Source organism: Vitis riparia, chromosome 9 (genome assembly GCF_004353265.1).
Source record: "Vitis riparia cultivar Riparia Gloire de Montpellier isolate 1030 chromosome 9, EGFV_Vit.rip_1.0, whole genome shotgun sequence".
Lineage (NCBI taxonomy): Eukaryota > Viridiplantae > Streptophyta > Magnoliopsida > Vitales > Vitaceae > Vitis > Vitis riparia.
Genome location: NC_048439.1, coordinates 21,135,031 through 21,149,152, shown reverse-complemented (window position 1 = coordinate 21,149,152; position 14,122 = coordinate 21,135,031). Strand labels below are relative to the sequence as shown.

Here is a 14,122-nt window from a genome sequence, read left to right as displayed (position 1 = left end):
GTAAATATTCAATTCTCTAGTAAGGAACACCTGTAAAAATTGAATTCCAATATGTAGTCAGTATTTTATTGAATTGAATTAAAATTTTATTTCCAACATAAAAATGAAAACACTGGCAAAATCTAAAAGACAATTGCACAACATAAAGAACTTATTTTAAACAACACATTTAACAAACGTCACCAGTCTAAAAAAATCTACTAATAACATATGTAAATATATATTAAGAAAAACAATTATAATCATCTCAAAGATCAACCTTACTTTGATTGGCGAAAACCTAAATCACTTAGAGTTAGAAGGATTAGATAGAAAATCATATTAAAAATAATTTACCAATATTAGTTCCTTACCTGAAACTTCTTTCTTGTTTCCCTTGCATTTTCAATTCAACAAAATATATAGAAAGTGGTTTAAAGCAATGACAATGATAGCCTCACTTCTTTTTGTTTTTAGTATTATTTGAATTGTATCATATTAAATTCTAATTGAGTGGAAAATGACTTGAATCTTTGTCTCACCACAAAAACCAAGTGCCTTAATTGAAGACCTTGACTTGGACAAAAAGGAAAAACTAAAAAAATAAAAAATAAAAAGGTGTGGATAGAAAGACCATGACTTGGCACTAAGTCAAGGTCAATAAGATTAAAGATAAACATGAAAATTCATTTATGAATTAAAAAATTATACTAATTCTAAACGCTAAAAAATCTTAATCGGAGGAAACAAAAAAGTAAATCAAGGTATTAGGAATAAGTTAAGAGCTGAGATCATTTAGCATACAAAAATAGTATTAAATCCATAAGGTTGTTTGGTGGTGTAATTTAGAAATTTATAGCATTATTTGGCCTTTTTGTTTGAAAACAATTTTTAAAACCAAAGTTAAATAGAGAACAATTTCCAAAAAACAAATAAAAATTTTGTTCACTTGTTTTTAAAAGCAAAAGAAAAACATAAAGAAATAAAAATAATTTGAAAAATCATAAAAACAAATAAAGTAAACACGATCTCTTTCTTTTTTCATTTTCTTTTCACCAACCACACCAAAAATCATCAAATATGATCTTTTTCTTAATAACACTTTTTTTTTTCTTTAACTTATCTAAAAAAATTTATCAAGCAAATAGATTCCAAATCAAGTAATATTAAAATATAGGATTTATTCGTTTTCAAAAATAATTTGAAACTCAAAATCTATCCAATTAATACTGAACAGTCATCAAACTCAAAGCTAATCCAATTGATATTTAAAAAAATTCATGAAAGAAAAATTATTATGAATAATAATAATAACAATAATCAAGTCAATAAAAAATGTTATCCACACAAGATAAATAATAATAATAATAATAATAATAAGTTATATAAAAAAAATTCTCCATGAAAAATGTTGTCCACACAAGATGATAGATAAGTTTAAATAATAATAACCTTACAACCATATTGAAGGGAAATATCTTTTAAAACATTAAGTCCATGAAAAATATTTTACATAATACATAAGTTTAGTATTCTCAAATTTTTTTTAAATCATGCAAGTCTAACTTGGCCAATAATATTATAAAATTAAATATTTATTATCTGCAAAATTATTTCAAATAGAAATATCCCAAAATAACACCATTAATATAATTGCATCCAATTTATTTTCTTATACACACATAGTAGATTAAACAATATATTTGTCTTGCAACTTAAATAATCACTTTTTACTTCAAAGGAAAATGATATTAGAAACTAATATGATCCAACTCACAAACTTAATTCCTTAAGTCCCGACTAATTAGAAATATACGCATGATATAACCTTATGATAATAGATTAGTTTCTTCCAATTTTTTTTTATTATAGAAATATCTTACTAGATTTAATGATGGACAATGAATAACCATTTAAATCAAATCATAGGAGTCCATTCTTTTCTTGATCATGATCCATAATAAAGAATATTAACTTTGCATGAAGTGTAGGCTACATTGTAAAGTTTGTCAAGTCAAATAGTCATATGGATAATAAATAACAATTTAAAATCAAATTACAATAGTTTACATTTTTTTTCACAATCCATCAATTTTTTATGAAGTGTAGACCACGTTGTTTAATCATGATCAATAATAAAGGAACTTTTGATCATGATTGATAATAAAAGACCTTTAATTTCTATGTGGTGTTGACCGCGCTATCAAGTCATAAAGTTAAACCATGCTCAAGTAGAACATCCCTAAAATTAAAACAAAAAACCAAAAAGCAAAAGACCTAGACTTGGTCCCATTAAGATCATTTTTCACTTTAAAAATAACACTAACAACTTTATATCTAATTATAATATAGGATATAAAGAAATATTTAATAGTGATCAAAACACTAATTTTATATCATAATACAAAATTAAAGGAAATAATCAACTAGTCAATAAATGAATTGATCATTACCTTAAGGACAACTCTACATTATAGTTTTTTTTATAAAAAAAAAAACTGGTAAATAACACCATAATAAATGGAAAATCGATCTTAGTCCACATGACTACTTTTGTTTAAATCGAAATATGTCAAACTAACATCATTAATATAATTGTGTCTAATTTATTTTCTTATACACACATAATAAATTAAACAATATATTTGTCTTGCAACTTAATTAATCATTTTTAACTTCAAAGGAAAACGGTATTAAAAAATAATATGATTCAACCCACAGACTTAATTCATTTTAAGTCTCAACTAATGAGTAACATACAAATGATATAACCTTTTGATGATAGATTAGTTTCTTCAAAAATTATTTTTTATTATACAAATATCTAATAACTTCATTTGCCTAGATTTAATCATGGACAATGAATAACCATTTAAAATCAAATAATAACAGCCCATTTTTTTCTCGATCATGATCCACAATAAAGAATATTTATTTTTCATGAAGTGTAGACCACGTGGTAAAGTTTGTCAAGTTAAATAGATAATAAATAACTATTTAAAATTAAATTAATATAGCTTGTATTTTTTTTCATGACATGTCAATTTTGTATGAAGTGTAAACCACGTTGTTTGATTATAACCAATGATACAGGAACTTTATTCTATATGCAGTATTGACCACGTTATCAAGTCAAAAAGCTAATACCTATTCAAGTAAAACATCCTCTAAATTTATTTTTATTTTTATTTTTTAAAAGTTTGCATCTTTTTCATGACCCATCAATTTTGTTTGAATTGTAGACCACGTTGTTTGATAATGACCGATGATAAATGAACTTTATTTTCTATTTAGTGTTGACCACAATAGATAATAAATAACTATTTAAAATCAAATTAAGATAGTTTATATTTTTTTCATGACACATCAATTTTGTATGAAGTATAAACCACGTTGTTTGATCATGACCAATGATAAATGAACTTTATTTTCTATCTAGTGTTGACCACGATAGATAATAAATAACTATTTAAAATTAAATTAAGATAGTTTGTATCTTTTTCATGACACATCAATTTTTTATGAAGTGTAAACCACGTTGTTTGATCATAACCGATGATAAAAAGAACGTTATTCTATATACAGTATTAACCACGTTATCAAGTCAAAAGGCTAATCCATGTTTAAGTAAAACATCCTCTAAAATTTATAAAAAAAAAAAAAAAATCTTATCTTTTTCACGACCCATCCATTTTGTATGAATTGTAGATCACGTTGTTTGATCATGACCGATGATAAAGGAAACTTATTCTCTATGCAGTGTTGACCATGTTATCAATTCAAAAAGTTAAACCGTTTTCAAGTAAAACATCCTCTAAAATTTTAAAAATAATAATAAAATAAAAGACCTTGACTACGTCCTTTTTCTTATTCAGATCATTCTACATCTTAAAAATAAGGAAATAATCAACGGCCAAAAAATGAATTGATTATTACGTGTTCAAGTAAAACATCCTCTAAATTGATTATTACGTGTTCAAGCAAATAACTTCATTTGCCTAGATTTAATCATGGACAATGAATAACCATTTAAAGCAAATAATAACAGCCCATTTTTTTCTCGATCATGATCCACAATAAATAATATTTATTTTTCATGAAGTATAGACCACGTGGTAAAGTTTGTCAAGTTAAATAGATAATAAATAACTATTTAAAATCAAATTAAGATAGTTTGTATCTTTTTCATGACACATCAATTTTGTATGAAGTGTAAACCACGTTGTTTGATCATAATCGATGATAAAATAACTTTATTCTATATGCAAGTATTAGTCATGTTATAAAGTCAAAAAGTTAATACGTGTTCAAGTAAAACATCCTCTAAATTTATTTTTATTTTTTAAAAGTTTGCATCTTTTTCATGACCCATCAATTTTGTTTGAATTGTAGACCATATTGTTTGATCATGACCGATGATAAATGAACTTTATTTTCTATCTAGTGTTGACTACAATAGATAATAAATAACTATTTAAAATCAAATTAAGATAGTCTATATTTTTTTCATGACACATCAATTTTGTATGAAATATAAACCACGTTGTTTGATCATGACCAATGATAAATGAACTTTATTTTCTATCTAGTGTTGACCACAATAGATAATAAATAACTATTTAAAATCAAATTAAGATAGTTTGTATCTTTTTCATGACACATCAATTTTGTATAAAGTGTAAACCATGTTGTTTGATCATAACCGATGATAAAAGAACTTTATTCTATATGCAGTATTGATCACGTTATCAAGTCAAAAAGCTAATACATGTTCAAGTAAAACATCCTCTAAATTTATTTTTATTTTTTAAAAGTTTGCATCTTTTTCATGACCCATCAATTTTGTTTAAATTGTAGACCATGTTGTTTGATCATGACCGATGATAAATGAACTTTATTTTCTATCTAGTGTTGACCACAATAGATAATAAATAACTATTTAAAATCAAATTAAGATAGTCTATATTTTTTTCATGACACATCAATTTTGTATGAAGTATAAACCACGTTTGATCATGACCAATGATAAATGAACTTTATTTTCTATCTAGTGTTGACCACAATAGATAATAAATAACTATTTAAAATCAAATTAAGATAGTTTGTATCTTTTTCATGACACATCAATTTTGTATGAAGTGTAAACCACGTTGTTTGATCATAACCGATGATAAAAGAACTTTATTCTATATGCAGTATTAACCACGTTATCAAGTCAAAAAGTTAATCCATTTAAGTAAAACATCCTCTAAAATTTAATTAAAAAAAAAAAATCTTATCTTTTTCACAACCCATCAATTTTGTATGAATTGTAGATCACGTTGTTTGATCATGACCAATGATAAAGGAAGTTTATTCTCTATGCAGTGTTGACCACATTATCAAGTCAAAAAATTAAACCGTTTTCAAGTAAAACATCCTCTAAAATTTTAAAAATAATAATAAAATAAAAGACCTTGACTATGTCTTTTTTCTTATTCAGATCATTCTACATCTTAAAATAAGAAAATAATCAACTGATCAAGAAATGAATTGATTATTACCTTTACCAAAATGTCTTACCCTACATTATAACATTAAAAGAAAATTGTCAAATAACACCATAATAAAAGGAATATCGATTTTAGTTCACACGACCATTTTTGTTTAAATAGAATTAAAATAAAAATAGTGAAATATATCAATAATAAAGGAAAATTAATTCCATATAGAAGAAGATATAGCATCCTTTGGTTAATCATTATATCAAGACAATTTTGCACATAATCTACTATTATTCTTTTCTTTTTCATCTATGCTCTAAACATGTCTAACACTCGTTTAAAATCTCAATTGAAATTGATGAAAAAATATCATTCAATTTCTAAGCTCATATTCCAAATAAAAATTAAATTTTTTAATTGGTATATTCAAATACATACTTGAAAATAGGACTCAATTTAAAGAATTAAGGCTAAATTTTTTAAAAAATAAAAATAATAAAACATCTAAAAACTTTTAAAGATTTGAGGCAAAAAACTGTTCACCCGATTGAATAGTAGAAATATCATTACTTAGCCAATTTAGGCACTAAAGTTGTTCTTTTTTTCATTTTTAAAGAGATACACACATATATCATAAATATTATAAAAGATCATATAACTATATGTGTGATAGTCAAACAAGTTTAGACCAAAAATCTTTACATACAACATCCATTTGAAACTTGAACATGGTTTAAACATAACATCAGAAAAAAAATTTAAAAAATTTAAAGACTATTGTATTGTTTGTTTTATAACATAATGTCGAGACTTTATATGATTTTCTTTTAACTTTTTTTTCACTTATTATGCATTTTTCAAAATTTTTTGACTAAATAAAAAAGTTAAAATATTTGGCTTTTTAATACATACTAAAAATAACTATTCAAACAATCCAAATAGGATCTCAGCATGGCCTCACCCTATTAATACTTACCACTTTACAAAAACAAAATAATAAAAAAATCAACTTAATACTATTATATTGTATTAAGAGTGAAATTGAGTTCTACTTAAAGCTATGTAGAAAAAACAAAAACCATATAAATTGAAACAAACCTTTAATCGTGTCAATCTAATACTAAACATTGTGTTTTTAAACATCCAAACATATCATATGAAGATGAATTCAAGTGTACATATAGAGGTTTTCCAACAAATTTGCTCCAAAAACCATAATAAAGAGGTTGATTTGACACATACAATGAATAACCTTACTAGAAAAAAAAGGTTTACAAACTCAATTGAAGCACCATATATTGTAAGGGTAATTTTATAATTTATCCTACACACAAACATGCAAATGCATATATATATATATACACATTTGATTGTTAAAGATAGATTTCATTCTAAGAGGGTCATATGGAAAATGTTGTTAAGTGGCATACATAAATTTAAATGGCATATATAAATTTGACCTTGCAACACAAAAATTTGAATGTAAGCAACTATAATAGAAAATCACTCGTTGATCAATTCCATGGATGCTGATAAAATTCCAAGAGGTAATAAAGTTATCTACTATCAAAGTCTAAAAACAAATATCAAATTAAATTTCTCAACACCTTGTTCATATTTATGACCCAAAAAAGAATTCTCCAACTTTATCATTGCTAATAAGAAGCAAAAGATATCAAACTTCCAATAAGAAAAGGCCAAAAGTACCGCAAGCTGTCTAGTTCATTCTTCTAATGAGCTCATTGATGTAATTTTCACGGTTTCCAGCATCTCCTCCTTCAACATAGTGATTCCTCTTCTTCTTCAAACCACCCAATGGTGCCTTCAGTTTAAATGGCCATAGGAAGTTGTTGGCCTCCTTAAAATGAGGTCCAACAGTCATGATCTCATGAATAAGATCTTCCATGCAAATAATACCAAACTTCCCCAAAGCCTATCATCACAAAAGCAGGTTAGCAACAAGATATAGCAAACAATCACTCATAGAAAACCAAGATACAGAATGACATAAAAACCTGTTCCACAATGGAGTTGTCGGTCAAGGCAGTTCTCTGCTTGTTCAACTTTCCATACCCCTCTTGTAAATCAATTCTCGCACACTCTTCAAATTGGGGTACCTAAAATATTTGCAATATAAATACATTAGAAATGAATAATATACAAGTTTAGACTTTTTATAGGATTTTAAGAAAAACAAAAGAGTGAGATACTTACCCATAAGTCACATAAGGCTCAACCCTGTGCAACATGTTCATTGTTGCTTTGTTCACTTTAAGAAACACCCCATTGAATATCTGTATTCAAAGAAGTGAATGAGAAGATCTTATGTCATCAAAGAACACTCCATTTTTCTAATGGGATAGCTTGCTTAGATTAGTAAGCTCATGATAAGAGACATTATATCCTCCTTGATGATGCATAACTAATCCATTTGACATAAAACTAACAATGTTCAATCACAAAGGAAGCAGTTTGTTAGATGAACTAATCATTCACCATCAAAATAGCATCAAGAATACAAGTTTGGGATATTTGATCCTCGATACATTTAATTCAGCTTCTTGAGTACTATAGTTAGGCATTGATTTTCAACATTTCAATCTAGATTATTTGCTCTCACTAGACAATTTATTTTGGTTAATGAAAATTGTAGTTTGTCTTTGCCATTTGAGTGTCAAGCGTGTTTTATGGACATGATATGAATGCTAATGGGCCACAGTTCCATAACCTATCTCAGAAGCAATATGGTACAGTATCATGCATTGTACCTGGGCATAGCTAGCTGGTAAATACTGCCACTACTGTCAGAGTCTACTATCAAAAGCGTAGAAAAAATATGGATAATACCAATTTCTATCTGCCCAAAGTTTTGATCACAGCAGCAGTGCTAAGGTATATGCATCAGATTCTGAGGTGAAACAAATATACAGACATACTTACATATATATATATATATGATCTGATACAGTAAGAAAACAACTCTGATTAACAATGCAAGAACTAGCAATACTACTCCTAAAAAGGGCACCCTGGTGTTCAACCCCAATTCCCTACCCCACTATATCCTTTGAAGAGGAATATCTATATAAGATATGAGAAGAAACTTAACGCTGTCAAGCACAAAGCATGATTTTAGATTTATAACAGCCATATATTTCTCATTTCCAGATGCAATGGTTTGACATCTAACCTGTCTCAAACACAAGAGCTGCAAAATCTTTCTCGTCTTCGGGTGCATAGCATTGATACTGAAAGTTCCAGAGTGGACAGGAATGAGAACCAGAATATTAATATGAAAGTAAAGGTATCAATGGAAATAACTATAGTCCAAGTGCATACCCACGGATACGAATAATAAATAGAAGTTTAACCTCTGGATCAACGTAAAATTCACCCTTCAGCTTAGCCTCATGCTTCAATTGAATCAGCTCCTTTTGCTGCATGAAAAATGTGTCATCTATTAGTTAAAACTACCCACATCTTCATGAGTAAAACAGAAAAACAAATACATGAGACAAAACTACGAGTACCTGCTCCTCATACTCCTTTGCATACTGCTTAGCTCTACTGTAAATCAGTTTCCAATTCTCAGCATTCTTCTTCTTTTTCGCCTCAACCTCTTGCTTCTTGCCAATATCCATTCCTCGCTCCTCTTCTGTTTCTTCAGCACAGACTCTGGAATCACTGGTCCTCCCTTGGCTTCCTCTTCACCCATCTCTGTACCAAGCCAAAAACCAATCAAATGACAAATTCTATATTCATCACAAACCTTTTATAATTAATAAGCACTACAAAGACAACAAAAGCTCAAAAGAGATATGAATACATCAAAAAGAGAAGGACCAATGTTTTAAATGGCTAAAGATGATCTTGAGGCATTTTGTCTAAACAAGGTGAGACTTAAGCCTCATGGAAAATGAGGTGTAAGCCTCAACTTAAACAAATAAATAATAAAAATTATCAAAAAAAAAATTAAAATATATACTCATAAAGTCACAAGAAAGTTAAATAATAAAAAACACAAATTTCATAATGATTTGTTTATAGGTAAACAAATTTTATAATGATAAAACTAATTATTTTTCATTTGTAATAGTTCTAATTTAATTCTTTTTTTCTCATTAAATTTAGCTTTGTCTCATGATTTTATCAAAAATAATTTTCAACATTGCTATTACTAGCACTAATAGGACCCTCCAAGGACCATTATTATATTCAATTGCTATATTATCCTCCCCATTAGTGTTAATATCCACTCATCTTTCTTCTTCTTTATCCACCAATTGTAGTGGTATCTTTTTGATCAATCAATAATTAGATTAGATTATATATGAGATCAGCCATTAAAAACATCAATTCCCTTATTCTTCTCAATCACTCTTTTTCCTTTCAATTTAAAAGATGGGTTAATTTCACTCACCTCCCTTAAGATTTTAGCTAAATACAGTTAGTCCCCACTAGTTGGAAAATTTGTCAAATATTTTGAATTAGAGGGGAGGTGAGTGAAAACAACAAATGATGAAGGGAAGGGAGGCATTTGATGAAATTTCAAGCCAACGAGGACTAGGTGTATATAGCCAAAACCTCAAGAGAGGTCAATGAAATTAACCCTTTAAAAGATTAATTAGAAATCATCTAAGCCCTTATTTTGTAAAAGGCTTAACCAAGTAGGGAACCAATACAAAACTCATAAAATCTCTATCAAAAGTTCACAAAAGCATAGATTATAGACCCATTAAAACTCATTGAAAATTGAGACTTAAGCCTCGTATAAAATATATAACAAAAGCTCATAAAAGCCGAAGACCCTTTGGATATTGGAGGCTTAGATAGGGTGAGGCCTAAGCCTCAATTACCCTATTTAAGGCTATACCCCCAAGGCTAATTTGTAGAGCCTTGATTTGAGGCTAGCCTCAAGGTGTAAGCCTCAACAGCCTTTTAAAACATTGAGTAGAACACAAATTGGCCGCTGCAAATATGTACAAAAATTTTGAAAATTAATAATAAACTAGAATTATTTGAGATCAAAGAAAGTTAAAAACCAAACTATTCTAATTCGATTATCTCTCTTTTTCAGTTCATTTTTTTTTCAATACCAGAACATATTGAAATATAATATTTAGGGCTCCTTTTTCTTTCCCCCACTTTCTCAACAACCAAAGGAACTATACCAATTAAAGATTATCAGAAGGAGTAATTTAGTCTGAAACCCTAGATTTCCCTATAACCAGCATTTACATAGAAAAAGAAAACGGAAATCCTTAAAAAGCCATTTTCGGCTAACTTGATATAAACATCTGGTTTAACTTAGGAGAGCTCACATTTTCTGGAAAAACAGAAAATTGAATATTCCAACTTTTGTCAGGCACCAAACATACATGAAGAAATCACAGACTGGAAAGCAAAACAAAGAAACGCATTACCCTAGATTCACCAGAAGAAAAATCAAAGTCGATATTTCAGTGAGATGTAGAATGTGTAAAAATCAGATGGACAACATTAATAAGCAATTTTTTGCTTATATACGCAAAGTCTAAACTACAAGCCCATGTTTGGCTGCCAAGAAAGTACAGTATAATAAAGGAAGTTAGATTGAAAATTTTCGGTCACATTTGTATTCTTCTGGAACCAAACCAGAACATAAAACAATACAAGATCCAAGATTTTGTCCCTTTTTTCAGGGGCAAACAAATGAACAATCACTTATAGGTAAACTCCAACTACAAAACCATGTTTGGATGCCAGGAAAGTCGAGAGAAAAAAAAAAGAAGGAAACTGAGATACTGAAATCTCTCGGTTTAAATGAGCATTTTCATTCGTTTAGGAACCAAACCAGAACAGCATAAAACATAACAAGATCAAAAGTCTTTCAACTGCTGTTCTATTTTCTCGGGAATCAAACAAGAAACAGTCACTTCCACCAACTTCATTCGAGTAGGAACCAAAACAAACCCACAAAAACCGTAATAAGATCCAAAATTATGCATTTCCTTCCATATTTTCTAAGGAACCAAACGGAAAATAGCTTCTACTCACCGAGAGTGGCCGCTGTGATCAGTGGAGAAGATAGGAGTCTTGAGAATCAGAAGCAGTCTGAAAAGGAGAGTGAAAAACTAGGGTTTCGTAGGGTTTGATTGTGGCTTTGTGTTCAGTCATCCAACGGCTCACATTTCTTTTCAGGGAGAGATTAGATCCTGGCCGCAGGATCTAGGGGTTGGATATACAAATGTGTTCGTCGGGGATCAAATGAGCCGGGTCCCGTATCCGATTCCGGATCCATTATCCTGTGTATGGATCTGGGTATTGTTCGGCCCAAATCTCATTGTAAATTTTAATTTCATTGATATTTTTTATTTAAAATTTTAATATTTTCATAATTTATGAAATTTTAATTTATACACTTCTCTTAGTAAAAAATAAAATAATATAAACAAAAATTAATCCGCACCCAAACCCAAGCCCAAGCCCAAGCCCAAGGCCCGGCCCCGTGTTGATGGTCAAGGTCACCCATCCCATTGTCACCCGAAGTCCAAGCCTCCCATTTTAAAGCACTGGGTAAAGAAGGTGTACTAAAATATTTCAAGTAAATTCCAAGGACCTTTCCGTAAATTCGAAAAACTCCTTCCTGAAACCAAACTCTAGAAATCGGTGCTTTCTTCCTCCTCCTAATCTCTGCGCATTCCGAATTTGATCCGCTTGAAGCCATGGTAAGCAAGTCCAACCTCCTCTTATTTTCACCTTTACAGTAAATCATCAAATAGACAATATAAATCTATTTTCAATCCATGCAAAATGCTAAACTTAATCAATTTGAATAATCAACTCATTTCAGTTTAGCCAAACTTAATCAGAAACTATCAATTTTCAACCCGATGCGAGGTTGGGTGAATTTCCAATTTAATCAATTTCACTTTACTTGAGATTAAAATATGATCTGATTAATGTAAAAGTCTAGCATCCATAACCAATCAATCCCTCGGTAAAAGAACTTTCAAACAATTCCAAGAGTTTGTCTTGCAAAATTTTTAAAAAAGAGTTTTTTAACTCACATTTGAAAAAGCAATTTTTTTAGTTAGAGTGTTTGTGACAATACTTTTATTTGAAATATTTTTTATTTTTTAAAAGTGTGTTTAGTAGTAATTATAGAAAGTATTTTTAGCTTTTTTAACACTTAAAAAATTTTATTTTTTAAGTATTAGGCATGATAGAAACACTTTTTCAAATTACTGCAAAACACACTCTAAGTGTTTTTAGGAAAATTACATTTAAAGTGTTTTTTCAAAACATATTATAAGTTCCTAAAATTTATCAAATACTTGATTTTTTTTTTTTCAAAAACACCTTTTAAACTAAAAGTATTTTTTTAGAGTGCATTTGGCAATATTTACCTTTGAACTATTTTTAATAAAAGCGTTTTTTCTAAAAGTTTAGTTATCAAGTATTTCTTTAAGAAAAGCTATAATGATTTTTCAATGGTATAAAAGTGTTTTTTAAATTTTATTATAACATCTAATTTTTTTTCAAAAACACTTCCTAAACTAAAAGTACTTTTTAAAAATGTTTCCAACAAACTCTTAAAAATATGGTTTGATGGACTCTTATTTCCTATAAGTTATAATCCATCTATACTATTTATAAAATTACGAGATGTTTTACATCTTTTGTTTCTCAAAAATACCCTTATCAATTTCTTTTTTTTCAAAAATACCCCTCAATCCATCATTTATGTTTGGTGTTTGTAACATATCCCGTACTTAAAGTAAGCCCAAGTCTTAAGTAAAAAATAAATAAATAAATAAATCAACTTACTAGTTCATTCCAAGCATATAATTAAATTGGTTAAAAATTTATGGGTTTTAAAATTATTTAATCTTTATATAATTTATTGATTTTAAATCTATTTTTTACTTTTCTTTAATTTTTCTTGTCTTCCACTTTTCCTCTTTATTTTTTTTCCCTCATTTCCCTCACGCCTTTTCTCAAATTTTTTGGGAACCAAACATTAACTTAGGGAATTTGAAACAAAAGAAGCTTTAGACTTCATAAAAACATAATTATTTTAAAAGGAGAATTTATAAATACAAGCGGTAGCAATTTTACTAATTAAAAATATCATAAAATAAAATTATCAAAAAATTCCAAATAATTTTTTAAAAGAATTAAAATTCATCATTTTTATTAATAAAATATGAGAATAAATAAACTTCAAAAATTAGAAATAGAAAATATTAGTTTCTACTCAAAAATCCATCATTATATGGATATCAAATATAAAAATAAAATAAATAGAAAAAAATGAAAATATTAGAATGTGTTTTTATATTTTTTATGAGTTTTAATCAATTTTAATTTCATTGATATTTTTTATTTAAATTTTTAATATTTTCATAAAATCTAATAATCGATATTTTCATAATTTATGAAATTTTAATTTATACACTTTTCTTAGTAAAAAATAAAATAATATAAACAAAAATTAATCCGCACCCAAACCCAGGCCCAAGCCCCGGCCCCGTGTTGATGGTCAGGGTCACCCATCCCATTGTCACCCAAAGTCCAAGCCTCCCATTTTAAAGCACTGGGTAAAGAAGGTGTACTAAAATATTTCAAGTAAATTCCAAGGACCTTTCCGTAAAAACTCCTTCCTTAAAAAAATAATT

At 28.1% G+C, this 14,122-nt stretch overlaps 1 pseudogene; it reads right to left on the bottom strand.

The window, feature by feature from the left end:
* Window positions 1-6,937: 6,937 nt before the first annotated feature.
* LOC117922253 lies at window positions 6,938-11,568 on the bottom strand (annotated as a pseudogene).
* Window positions 11,569-14,122: the final 2,554 nt, after the last annotated feature.